Consider the following 12,467-nt stretch of genomic DNA (forward strand, 5'->3'; position numbering starts at 1 on the left):
TTGATGACAAAACAGGTTTTTCTGACTTGACCCATGTCAAGTCTGTCTGACAAGAAATGGATGAAGTTATCACAGATCGAAGTGGTGTGTTAGGCAACAGGCACACGGTTGCAGGCCCCTGTTGCCCTCACCCACCAGGATCCCTTCCTCCACCGACACAGAGCCGCAACCCACGGCAAACGGGTTGGTGGACCAAATATCCCCCCCGGGTCCACAACGGGGGTGAACAGCTCTTAGCACTACCCAGCACCCAAGAGGTGTTGGGGATCTGTGCTGAGGAAGTCCGGGATGGTAACCCTCCTCCCTATTGAGCAGAAAACTCAAAGGATTTAGAGACAAACAAAACCACAAAGGACTAAAGGAGTCCCCCTGGAAAATTCCCCTTCTGACTGGAATAGATTCCGAAGTCTGCACCTGCCCTTGCGAATACATCTCAAGTTGAGTCGACCAGCAACTCATTAAAGACTTGAGTAAATCAAGTAGCCGCTCAGGAAGGTCAATACACTAAAGAGACTTCAAAATCCATTTGTGAGGGACAGAACAGAATCATATGCCTTTTTGTAGTCTATCCAGCACATGGAGAGGTTGCGGTGATATGTTTTAGCCTCTTCCAAAATCATTTTCTGTACAAGAAGTTGATTATTGCACCACTGAGATCCCTTTCTCTTCCACCCCCCCTTTCTGCTCTCAGTAAATTGTAAATTATCTCAATGGAAGAGCAATAAGATGACACGAGGTTTGTCAAACACCCTGTGAATAATTTGTATTGAGTATTTAGACACGTGATAGGGCCGAAGTCTTTGGGATCAGTCAAGTCTCCTTTTTTGGGAAGGAGTATTGCGCGACCTTTGCAGAACCATGGAGGAACATCACCTGTGTCCACAAGAGAGTTCAAACAGTGAAGTAATGGTGTTTGGACACAAGGAAACAGTTTCCAATACCGGTTTCAAATGCCACCAGGCCCTGGAGCTGTATTAGACTTCGACCTTTTAATAACTCTTTTCAGGCAATCTGGTGAGATGTAATAGACAAACGACCTGGTTAATTTCTCATGCATTGCATGGTCATAATCACTGACCCATGGTGCCTCCAGGTTACAGTCGCCGGGTACAGACCACAACTGTTTCCAAAACCTTTCACTGGCATCAGTGGGAGGCCGTTTATCATGGTCATCATCACCAATCATTTTAATTTGTCTATAGAACTGTTTTTGATTGCTTCTGAAAAGTTCATTTTGTTTAATGATTTTTTTTTCCTTTTCCCATTTTTTCTTTCTTTGAGTCCAAACTTTTATTTTTGCCTTCAGCGAATGGACAATTTGGAAAAGTACCTTTTCTTTTGTTGTCTTATATTGCAATTTTAATTTTCTCCAAATTGCTTTTTGTTGCTTAGAGGTTTGATTCCCTGATGATCTTAATTTCAGGCACAACTCTATCCAGGAAATATGTTTTCTTGTTTCTGTTAGTTTCACTTGAAACCGTTTTCTCTTTGGTTTACTGTTCTTAGTATTGGCTGATTTTTCTTTGGAAACTGTGTGAAGTTCCACCAAGGTTCGAGCGGCAGCATAGACACAACAATTAACTTCATATAATGAACAGTCCGCAGAAAGTTTCATAGAAATAATGTCCTAAATGGGAAAAGATATATTTGTTTGTTTGATTGGCCTCCGTTTTTCCAAAGGTAAAACAGATATTTCATCATAAGTAGAATGAGACAAAACATACACAGGGTTTTCAGAAAGATCAGAAACTGAAGAAGAGAAAGAGTAAGGGTCCAAAATTTCGGGGCCAGTTGCCTCTAAGGCAGATGAGTTTGTTTCGGGAAGAGGAAAGAGGTTCAGGTGGACGTCCATTAGAAGTTTTGGATCTGCTGCCACTTGAGCATCCTGCTCATGCAAAGGTTCCTGAAGGGCACCAGTTGTGGGTTGAACTGGGTCACGGGGCAAAAGGTGTTTAAGCAACCGGAGTTGGTCTCGGAGATTTTGCTCCGTCAGGTAAGCATACATGGGCATGGCATTGTTCCAATGCAGCTTAAGCGACTTGCCATTGATACGTGGATTATCAGGCCATTAAGTCGCCATCCCACACTCAAGTAGTGTGGATTTTAGATGTTTTGACCAAGATATTCTTGGTCGGGTTCTGTGCCTTCCCCTGGGGTAAGTCCCATCTCCAGTGTGGTTGGTGTCACTACCGAGGAAGGCTGACTGGGCTGCGAAGTTGAAAGATGGTTTACTCCTTGTCAGTCTGTAGCCCAGTAAAAACCAGGTTCGAGGGGTCAGCCCTTACTGGGTGATGTACGTTTGGTTCAGGGAATATGACATTCCCCTTTCTAGGCCCACTGCAAGGAGGCGTACATCATCATTATGTTTTACAGATTAGAATGCAGCAGAGAGGGTTTGGGTGATCCTGGCACAGTCTGGCTGTAAAGCTCATCATCAGCTCAGGGCCCTCACCCCCACCCCCCCCCCCCCCCTACACGCAGCCCAGACAGGGAATGGGACTTCTCCCTGGAAACACTGCCTAGTCGAACCCACCAAGAACTTTTCGGAGAATATGGAGGCTCCCCAACACTGCAGCGTTCTGCATTACCCAGATTGTCAGAAGGGCTGTGCTCCCTGTGGAGAACCCGGGTTCTCTCCTGATCTGAGCCAAGAGATCAGGAGGTACCAAACCAAGGGCACCGAGAACAATGGGGAGCCTGACGACTGTGTACTTGGGATACAGGCGTGACATTTCGAAGACGAGGTCCGCATATTTATCATGCTTTTCCTGAATCTTGCCAATCACATTGCTGTCAAAAAGGTTAAATTTACGATGCTTTGCTGTGATGATTGCTGCTGACATCGGGGCTAGATATTTGCGGTATAAAGCACAACTGATATAGCTCAAGGCATTATCGTAAATGGGTCCTTCTCTAAGTCCTCCCACAAATAGAATCATCGTTCCGGTGGGATTGGTAAAAAGTGTGACGCTATGCCTGTGTAAATCTGTTATCATCAGTGATGTTTTCTCCTAAATACTGCTTTCCCTTACCACCCATGACTAGCATTATCAGTCTGTCATGCTGCTTGTGTTTTTTTTCTCTGCGACTGACATCTGCTCTAGTAATCACACTCCATTTTATAATATAAAACTGTAGTTTTTATTTTTAAAAAATAATAACCAACAAACACTAAACACATAGAGATAAAGGTTAGATTACACACGACTAGAACTTCAAAAACAGACATTTTACAAAATTTGCTAAACTATTACTAAAACATTACTAAAAATTACTAACATTTACTTGGCCGACGGCAGATCATTACTAAAATTTACTAAAATATTACTAAAAATTACTAAAAATTACTATGCCGACCGCTAGGCCACGTGGTAATCCACTGGCTGGTCGGTTTTCAACACGCGCTTGGCATGTTTAGTTTCAGCGAGCTGTTTTTTAACCTGTTCCTGCTCTGATTTACTCATGACGTCATTCTCTCTCAAACACTCCTCGAACGAATCTCTGTCCATGCAGTGAAATAATGCCACCCGTCTCGTCTGATCCCTGAGATCTTTCAACATTGAGTTGAATTTTTGTGTCAGCACCCATATGCTGTGTTTTTGCGTGTCGGGCAGAGAAGGCCAAATATGACAGCATGCCTCTCTTTTTTTGTTATCTCTCTGTTAGCGCTACAGTCATCCAGGATGAACAACGTCGGCTTTCCTTTAAATTGGTTGTGAAACAATGTTAAATACTCTTGTAGACGTGTACGTCCGGTTCCGACATCACCCAAGCTCTTTCCTTGTAAATCTTGTTCATGTTCATAGTAGGGCACAAGATTGCTATTTTTTTTCAAATACTTCCTCACTATAACCCTCCAACAAATCCATCATGAAAACAGTCTTCGCACATCCCGTCTGCCGGCATATAATAGTGCAGTGTGGACCCACCAAATAGTAGATGGCTTGCATGAATCTCCCATTGTCTATATTAAGTATCCACAATTACGCATCCATAATTACATATAAATATAATTTCAATTTACCGGGTCTTTGAGCCTTCTGAATTATTTAAATGGTTATACCCTCGTTTCTATTGTTGATGTGACATCCACTATCGTGTAGAGTGTTATCATCTGTCCACCTCATATCCCAAAACAACGCATACTTTCTGGTTAAGTAATCACAGATATTCACGGAGTATAGGTCCAGTTCACTAACCACGTTGCCAACTACTAGGTTCCCCAGTAGCGTCATTATTTCTTTCCACTGCTGGTGCTCTCTCATTCCATGTCTAAATAACTGATTAGGCACTCACTCTATGGTCACTTCCATTTTGGTGATTTCTGGATTGAAAAATTTCTCGCTGTCTCTCTCGAAATGGTGTATTCCTCCACGGGTATGATTAAAATACCTTTCATCGATCGTGCCAGCATGTTCATGTTGATATTCCATATGGTGTCGCTCATGTCACGTGCTATCGTTCTGTGCTGCAGTATCCTATTGTACAGGGTGGTCATTTTTCCAGAGTACTGATTTCTAATCTGCCTGGCAAGATCCGGAGTAGTCACCATGTTGAACTCTAACTACTTGGCATACGTACAACTTTGCTGTAATCATTGAACGTGAGTTTGTATTCCAGCCTGTCCCCCAGTGAGGCTTGGTGGCAACAGTGGCAACAGTGGCAACAGTGGCAACAGTGGCAACTCAACGTCAAGGGGGATACAAAACTTGTTACCATACGCTTCGGCGATTGGTTTTTCACTATTTGGTATTTTGGATGTCTCATCTGGTGTGAAGGCCTACCCAATACGCAACTTATTCGATTTTCTGCTGCCGAGTTCCTAGTATATGCTTTTCCACAGGTCTGTGTAACAGTAATACACTTCACTGTCGTCTATACTAAGCGCCTCGTCACCGCATATTTTTATAGTGGTCTTCATGACTATGGCACGACCCACATTATTCACGAGCTCATGTTTGTCGTTGCCCGAAGTCAACGTGATGTTAGACGCCAATTGTGCCATCCCTGGCACTATGACCCGTGAAGGTCCCGGTGTAGAATAGGCCTTCAGCAACCCATGCTTGCCATAAAAGGCGACTAACGGGATCGGGTGGTCAGACTAGCTGACTTGGTTGACACATGTCATCGGTTCCCAATTGTGCAGATCGATGCTCATGTTGTTGATCACTGGATTGTCTGGTCCAGACTCGATTATTTACAGACCGTCGCCATATAGCTGGAATATTGCTAAGTGCGGTGTATAATTAAACTCACTCACCCCTGTCACTATGACGTCGTTCTCACCCAAGTGTGGAAATCTAACCAACAGTACTTGGTTCCGGTCTATCTTGCTGGGCTTGTTCGTAATAGTAGCTGATTGGCGCATGGCTTTGACGCCTAGTGGTTCTCTTAATCTTCAAAAAGGATTTAGCTTTCTACCTTAAAACATCATACATATCAATATTTAATATAATATAATTTCAAAATATGGACAATATTGAGATGGATGATTTTGGAGCTACTGTTCCTCCTGATGTTGATGATGATGAAGATACTTCATTTACTGGTTCACAATCAAGAGCTTCAATGTCAGAAACAGCAGTAAATGATTATTACGAAGGATTAAAAAGTGATAAAAACTATTCGCAGTTTACCATAGATGATTATGGAACTCTGCATCTTAGGGATAACCCAGAGGTTGACTTTTTTCACAGTTGCACTAGAAAACCACTTGCCTTATCAGCCCTTCCCACTCGCTATGGTGCCGAATTTATACGTGAAAAACTAAACATGCATGATTATGGTGGTGCTAAATCAAAAATCAAGTCACTCAAAATCTACAAACCATACAATCTGAACTTGTGGTGGACAGCCCCACTGACATTACACAGCATGCTACAGAAGTATCTGATGGTCTTGAGAAAGTGTTGAGTACTTACTAGGACAAACCATTGCTGGGGTTTAAATATAAAATGAGGGAACTGTACGCCCTAGATGAAAATGTGAGACGCGTTCGTGGAGAACTCGTGAACAACATGGCAAAACTGAGCGAACTCGATGAGCACATGATAAAATCAAACTCATAATGATAGAAGATGAGGATATAAAGCGTCGTATCACAGAGTGACTATGCGATTTAGAAGATAAGAGACACCTGTGATTAGAAGTTGCTTCCTTATTTCTTTGAGAATACGTCTGATATGGTAGTACACATGAAGTGTAAACACAGATTTACTCGGTTCATCACGTCTAGTATCTGTCAACATCAAGCCACATCCAGTCGTTGCACACCATACAGCGAAATTGAATTGATTTTGCCAGAACTGCATCGGTTGGTAAACCATGGGTGTACCGTTTTCACGTTCGTGAAAGAAAAACCATTATGTTCAAACACATCCATGAATCTGGCTCTAAAATAAGAACCATCCGCATCAACCATGATCTTCACGTCGGAAGTGTTTATGTTGTCGTTTTAGGAGAATGTACTTCGGGTTTATACATATTGTTATTATATAAAATTTATTTTATAATATGTACATTACGCTTACGGATATAACGAACGGTGAGTCCATTCAACTTACACATGCCATTGATAACACATCTGGCCAACTCGAAATAGCATTATGCGATACACCTACAACTTTGATAGGCTTACAGATGTTTATCAAAACTTACCATACAATCTAATACACACTGATGACAACAAGTGGACAATGTTGCCAGCTCAAATTAACTGGCTTCTCAACATAACACTAATCTCACCATATGTTTCATGGAAAACAAACACCACTACCTATACAAAGTCGTAAACAATGGAACCCTGCTCGTCGCTTACGTCCCATCACAGAGACACAGTGTTATCATCACACCAGCCTCGAGTAGAGTGGTCCACATGCTGTCATGTAAACCTGGGGAGAATGCGTTATTGCAGTTGGTTACTGAATTTGATGGTGTAACCACCCTCCTAGGAAGACTCTCGGATAATACCATGCTGGCCATGCAAGTTTTCCTTGGTGAACCACCGTAGAGTGATATTGAAATCGTGAAAGGGATCAAACTCTGGTGGGTTAAAAAACACCAGGGTCGCATTTGCTCAATTTACATACAGGATTGGGGTGATTCACACACCAGTTTATGAGATGTCACAGTGATAGTGGAAGACACTGTAACTCTAACAAAGATTTTTCAAACCGAGCACATCAGTTTTATTAGTTTAAAGTTCATACACAAGACACTATCAGAAAAACAATTTTAAACTATTTTCTAACAGTATTTTATAAATAATGGTATCTAATGTAACACTCGGTGAGCTAGGAGACACAAATGAGTTCAATTTACCTGGAGAGGAAGACACCCCATACATCATATACTTTAAAGATAATGTATACAAACAAATGCCACTAGTAGATTTTAAAGAGCTTGAATGGGTAATTAAATGACACTAACCAATCCTTACATCATTTTTAATCAAAATGACCTTGTTTCCAAAATTAATAACAATGGCTTTCTTCTCGCATCCTTTACTCCCTTAAAAGATCATTCTGTGCAAGTTTTAGAAATACCATATCACACTGGCAACATGTTAGCCACAGTCAACTCAGATGCCAGTTTTTACATTGGCAGAATATACGATTACCAACGTTTTTATAATATGTACATTACGCTTACGGATATAACGAACGGTGAGTCCATTCAACTTACACATGCCATTGATAACACATCTGGCCAACTCGAAATAGCATTATGCGATACACCTACAACTTTGATAGGCTTACAGATGTTTATCAAAACTTACCATACAATCTAATACACACTGATGACAACAAGTGGACAATGTTGCCAGCTCAAATTAACTGGCTTCTCAACATAACACTAATCTCCCCATATGTTTCATGGAAAACAAACACCACTACCTATACAAAGTCGTAAACAATGGAACCCTGCTCGTCGCTTACGTCCCATCACAGAGACACAGTGTTATCATCACACCAGCCTCGAGTAGAGTGGTCCACATGCTGTCATGTAAACCTGGGGAGAATGCGTTATTGCAGTTGGTTACTGAATTTGATGGTGTAACCACCCTCCTAGGAAGACTCTCGGATAATACCATGCTGGCCATGCAAGTTTTCCTTGGTGAACCACCGTAGAGTGATATTGAAATCGTGAAAGGGAGAATGCAACAACATCCATCTTTCTTAATTCTCCCTTGGAGGACTGTGGCTGCAAATGGACCCTTTTACTCTTTTTTTATTCTTTCTAATATTTTAGTTCTTTTGTGTCAGTATGTGACACCCAACTCTCAGCACTGTGTTACCCCCTGGTAATGATCGCTTCACATTTAAACATTTGTTTAGTCTAGGAAATAAGCCGGCCCACACTGGGCTTGTGTGAATGCAGATGGGTTGTGTCATTTTTTTCAGAGTTTGTGAATAAGAAGGTCTAGATCCATGTTATTGATAAGTATAAGGCTTATATTGAATATGAGCTCGTGGCCTTATCACTTATACTACTCAATCAATTAAAAAGTAAATATAACAATTACAAATCCTTATTTACAGATGGGTCCAAGGACGGTGGCGCAGTGGCGCAGTGGCACTGTCATTGGATCTAGGATAATATCTATTAGAATATCAGATAACAGCTCTATTTTACTGCAGAAGCAAATGCCATATTAACGGCTGTTAAATATATTCAAAGACGCCTTAAACATAAACAATATATAATCTATTCAGACTCTCTTTCTTGCCTTCAGGCTATTAAAATTCTTTCTTGTAAACATCCACATTTAACAGAAATTATTGAATTATATAATGATCTTGCTACTGGCCAATACGACATCGTCTTTTCTTGGTTACCCAGCCTTGTTGACATTTCTGGTAACACAATGGCTGATCTTGCTGCCAAGGCAGCACTCAACAAATCTGTGACACCTCTTCTTATTCCATACACTGATTATAAAGCTACCATTAGATCCTATATGCGAGATTTGATGCAAAAGAGGTGGGACACCCAGGTAGGCATCAATAAATTACATGCAACGAAACCCTATATCAGTTATACTTACTTGGAATGTCAGTCCAGCTTTGAAGAGGTCATTATGAGACGATGTCGCATTGGTCACACCAGATATACACATGAATACCTATTGAAAGGTGATGATCCTCCGTTTTGAATCCTTTGTGACGAAAGAATGACAGTCAGGCATGTCTTGCTTGACTGTGTTGAATATTCCACCACAAGAGATAATTATTTTAAATCAAGAATTATGAACGATCTTTTTAACAATAACTATTGTCATTTACTTATTGCATTTTAAAAGAATAACATTTGTTAAATGAATTGTAAATGGATAAATATTTTATGATCGGAAGTTTGAATTAGTAACTAAGATAGTAAGTGGCTGTATCCTCAAGGGGTTAAAGTACCGTAAAATTATTATCCTCCTGAGAGGGTACGTAAGTCCCAAAACATTCCAGGTACATTTAGACTTTCCACTGCTTTTAATCGTAGTATATGTGTTTTTTTAATTGGGGTTAGCTGTGACTAAATTGCTAACATCTGAAGGGATGATGTGAATCCAGCTGGGGGTCCATGCAAGAAACAAAGGTACTGTAAGTCCCCATGGTCCCTAGTATGGTGATCTACACTAGTCTAATTGTGATATTCTAGTTGTTTTTCTGTCCTTCGTCGACAGGTTTTTATGATATACATATATTCCATTTCAGTGCTAAATGTTCTCGGCACTGAATAAGTAACACAAAGGCCGGTAGTATCTCCAAGACACTTTATTCTTGAAGACGCTCGCACGTTGAGCACTGTTGACAAACAGGAAGCATGCAAAATACAGAATCATATAAAACACAACTTTCATTTAATGTGGAACATGGCAAGATCCCCCTTTTCATTTTTTGTACATGGTCAACTCTCAGGTCAAGATCAATTCCTTCCTTGTTGTCAGGATTAGGGAGACGGCTCAGAGAATCAGGTAAGGTAAGTTGCTTTCCAGGTGTCTACTCGATAGTGTAGCAATATCCTTGGAGTTTGAGCATCATTTGTTGGAGCCTTGGTGGAGCCGAGGTAATGTTCTGGCTGAAAATCATGATCAATGGCTCGTGATCTGTGATAATGCGGAACTTCCTACCTTAGACGTATGTCTTAAATCTCTCAACAACAAAGCACACTGGGAATGAAGGGTGATAGGTACTGGATCAGTCCTAAAACTTCCTGTAGTTCCTTCCTGTTAGAAGGTGCTGGCATTGTTTGAATGTCATTGACCTTCTTGGGGTCCGGATGTACACCCGCTGCATCAAACACCATTCCAAAGAATAATATCTGGTTCGTCTTGATGAAACACTTCTTTGAGTTTAACATGAGACCATTCTTTTCAGCCACATGGATCAGTTGCAAGAGCTTCTGATGTTGCTCTTGTTCTATTCACCCATGTACCGCTACATCATCAGTGATACCATCAGCACACCAATCTGTGTGTTCCTCGACCTTTGTGATGACATTTTTATCCTCCATCTTGTCCAACTCATATTTGAGTTTTTCTCGCATGTGCATTGAGAATGTCCATGGTGGGTCAATGTAGAGAATTGCGTGAAAATCTTTCATGTGCAATTTCACAGTTCCAGGGAAGTTACCAATTTTGTCAAATAGGTCCGGAAACAACCTCAGAAGATCACTCACAGTGTTTATCACTGTTGTGTCAGGCTTCAATTTGGCCATGTGAAGTTCGCCCACAGAGTCTACACATGTGATAGCACAATGCATAGTCACTAGTCCAAGACTGTGTGATGATCGCAGACATATTACTGGTGAACCATTCACATCTACGATGTAGAACTTGGTTTGTTGCCACTTGCCACACTCATATCTACATGGAACGTTAATGGAACATTTGATGGGTGTTTCATTGTATGCAATCAGTTTGGTATGCATCTCTGACTTGATCATACCCATTTGGGGGAATCCCTCAGCATCCATATTTTTCTGGAAACATCTGACAGAAAGTTCTTACAGGCAAGGTGTTGCCTTGAACACCAGTGTAAACTTTCAACTTGATGTTGCATTTGACTTTCCTGTTGATATCTATCTCAACAAAGGCAAAAGCTTCATCTCGATAGCATTTCTCTTCTTCCAGACACAAGGAAGATACTTGAACATTAATTGTTTCGAATGACAGGGAATCAAATTCGTTTATCATTGATTCTGGTTTCTTGTTCCTTTGTCATGTCATTCTCTACTGTGTGATCTGATTGTGCGTGATTTACCTCTCTGCCTGTTTTTGTAATCAGTTGATGGTTTCCTTGAATATTTGGATATGATACACATGTTCTGCCAGAGTCCCTGTTTACCACATGCATGACATCTAGCAGTGCTTGCTGGACATATGCTTTTAGGTTCAGACAGGATTTCCTGATAGCATCAGTCTTCAAGCTTTCTGAAGTACCTGAGTTCACAGCCTGTGTTTCTGTTATGCCTCGCTCATCGATCAGTCGCCTCATAAGCTCTACCTAGCTTTAGGGTTTCATCCATAGTGTAACCTTTCAGCTTGTTTAACAATTCCTTCTAGAAATCTTGAATTGGAGTTGAAGCAATGATTTGTTCCAAGATTTTCTCATTCAGCTCATCAGGAGTGAAGTCACATTTTTTAGCTTGTTTGCTGCACTTAGACACAGATTCATCAAGAGTTTCGCCTTGCGCTTTTTGATAGAAGAAGTGTATTCTCAGTCTTGTTACTCGGAAGTTTTGACTAAGATTGTGTTGTTCCTCAAACCATTTCCATATGTGGAAGTGGATCTTCTTTCTGATCTTCTGTTGAGTCCCAAGAATTATATCTACAAAGTCCTTCATCATTAACACCACTGAGGATATAATCAATTTTCTCCTCCTCTTTCACTCGTTTGATAACAAAGCAAAGTTCCATTTTCTGTTTTCACTGTCCCATTTCATAAATGGCATCATCTGATGAACTTGGGACATGGTTGCAAGGTTGTAGACATGACAATATCCCGGTAACTAGCTTCTGGTTTAAATGGAACATTTTCGCTAATTTGTTACGTCAGCTATTTTCGTAGGTATATGAGTATGCTATTTCTCAGGTAAGGTGTTGAGTGTCCATGGAAGCTATGCAATAACTCATAATTTATGAAAATGTCTACTTCAGATAACGCTCTAGCAAAATCCCAGGTTTTGATAAACCGTCACTCTATGGTCTAAACAGAGCACCATATGCCTGTGATGACCTGAGAGATTTCCACAGATTTTCAAATTCGCAAAATGTAACATCAGCATTCAGTTATATCGATTATCTTGAAATAAATTTGACTTTTCCTTAAAAATAAAGACACATCGGTTGTGTCGATAATTCTCTTTACCGTAGCTGCAGACACAGTAAATATGTGAGAAGTTCAACAATATAGTGTTGAGTAGACGCGTTTACGCGTTTGATGGGTTTTAAGCTTGATTTTGTACTGAAAGCA

The 12,467-nt window shown here is 40.7% G+C and overlaps 1 protein-coding gene across 5 annotated transcripts in view; it reads right to left on the minus strand.

Moving 5' to 3' along the window:
• LOC137296382 (uncharacterized) overlaps positions 1-12,467 on the minus strand; it is a 148,151-nt gene that overhangs the window by 101,864 nt on the left and 33,820 nt on the right. The window lies entirely within an intron of this gene.

The sequence above is a fragment of the Haliotis asinina genome, chromosome 1 (assembly GCF_037392515.1).
Source record: "Haliotis asinina isolate JCU_RB_2024 chromosome 1, JCU_Hal_asi_v2, whole genome shotgun sequence".
In the NCBI taxonomy this organism is placed as follows: domain Eukaryota; kingdom Metazoa; phylum Mollusca; class Gastropoda; order Lepetellida; family Haliotidae; genus Haliotis; species Haliotis asinina.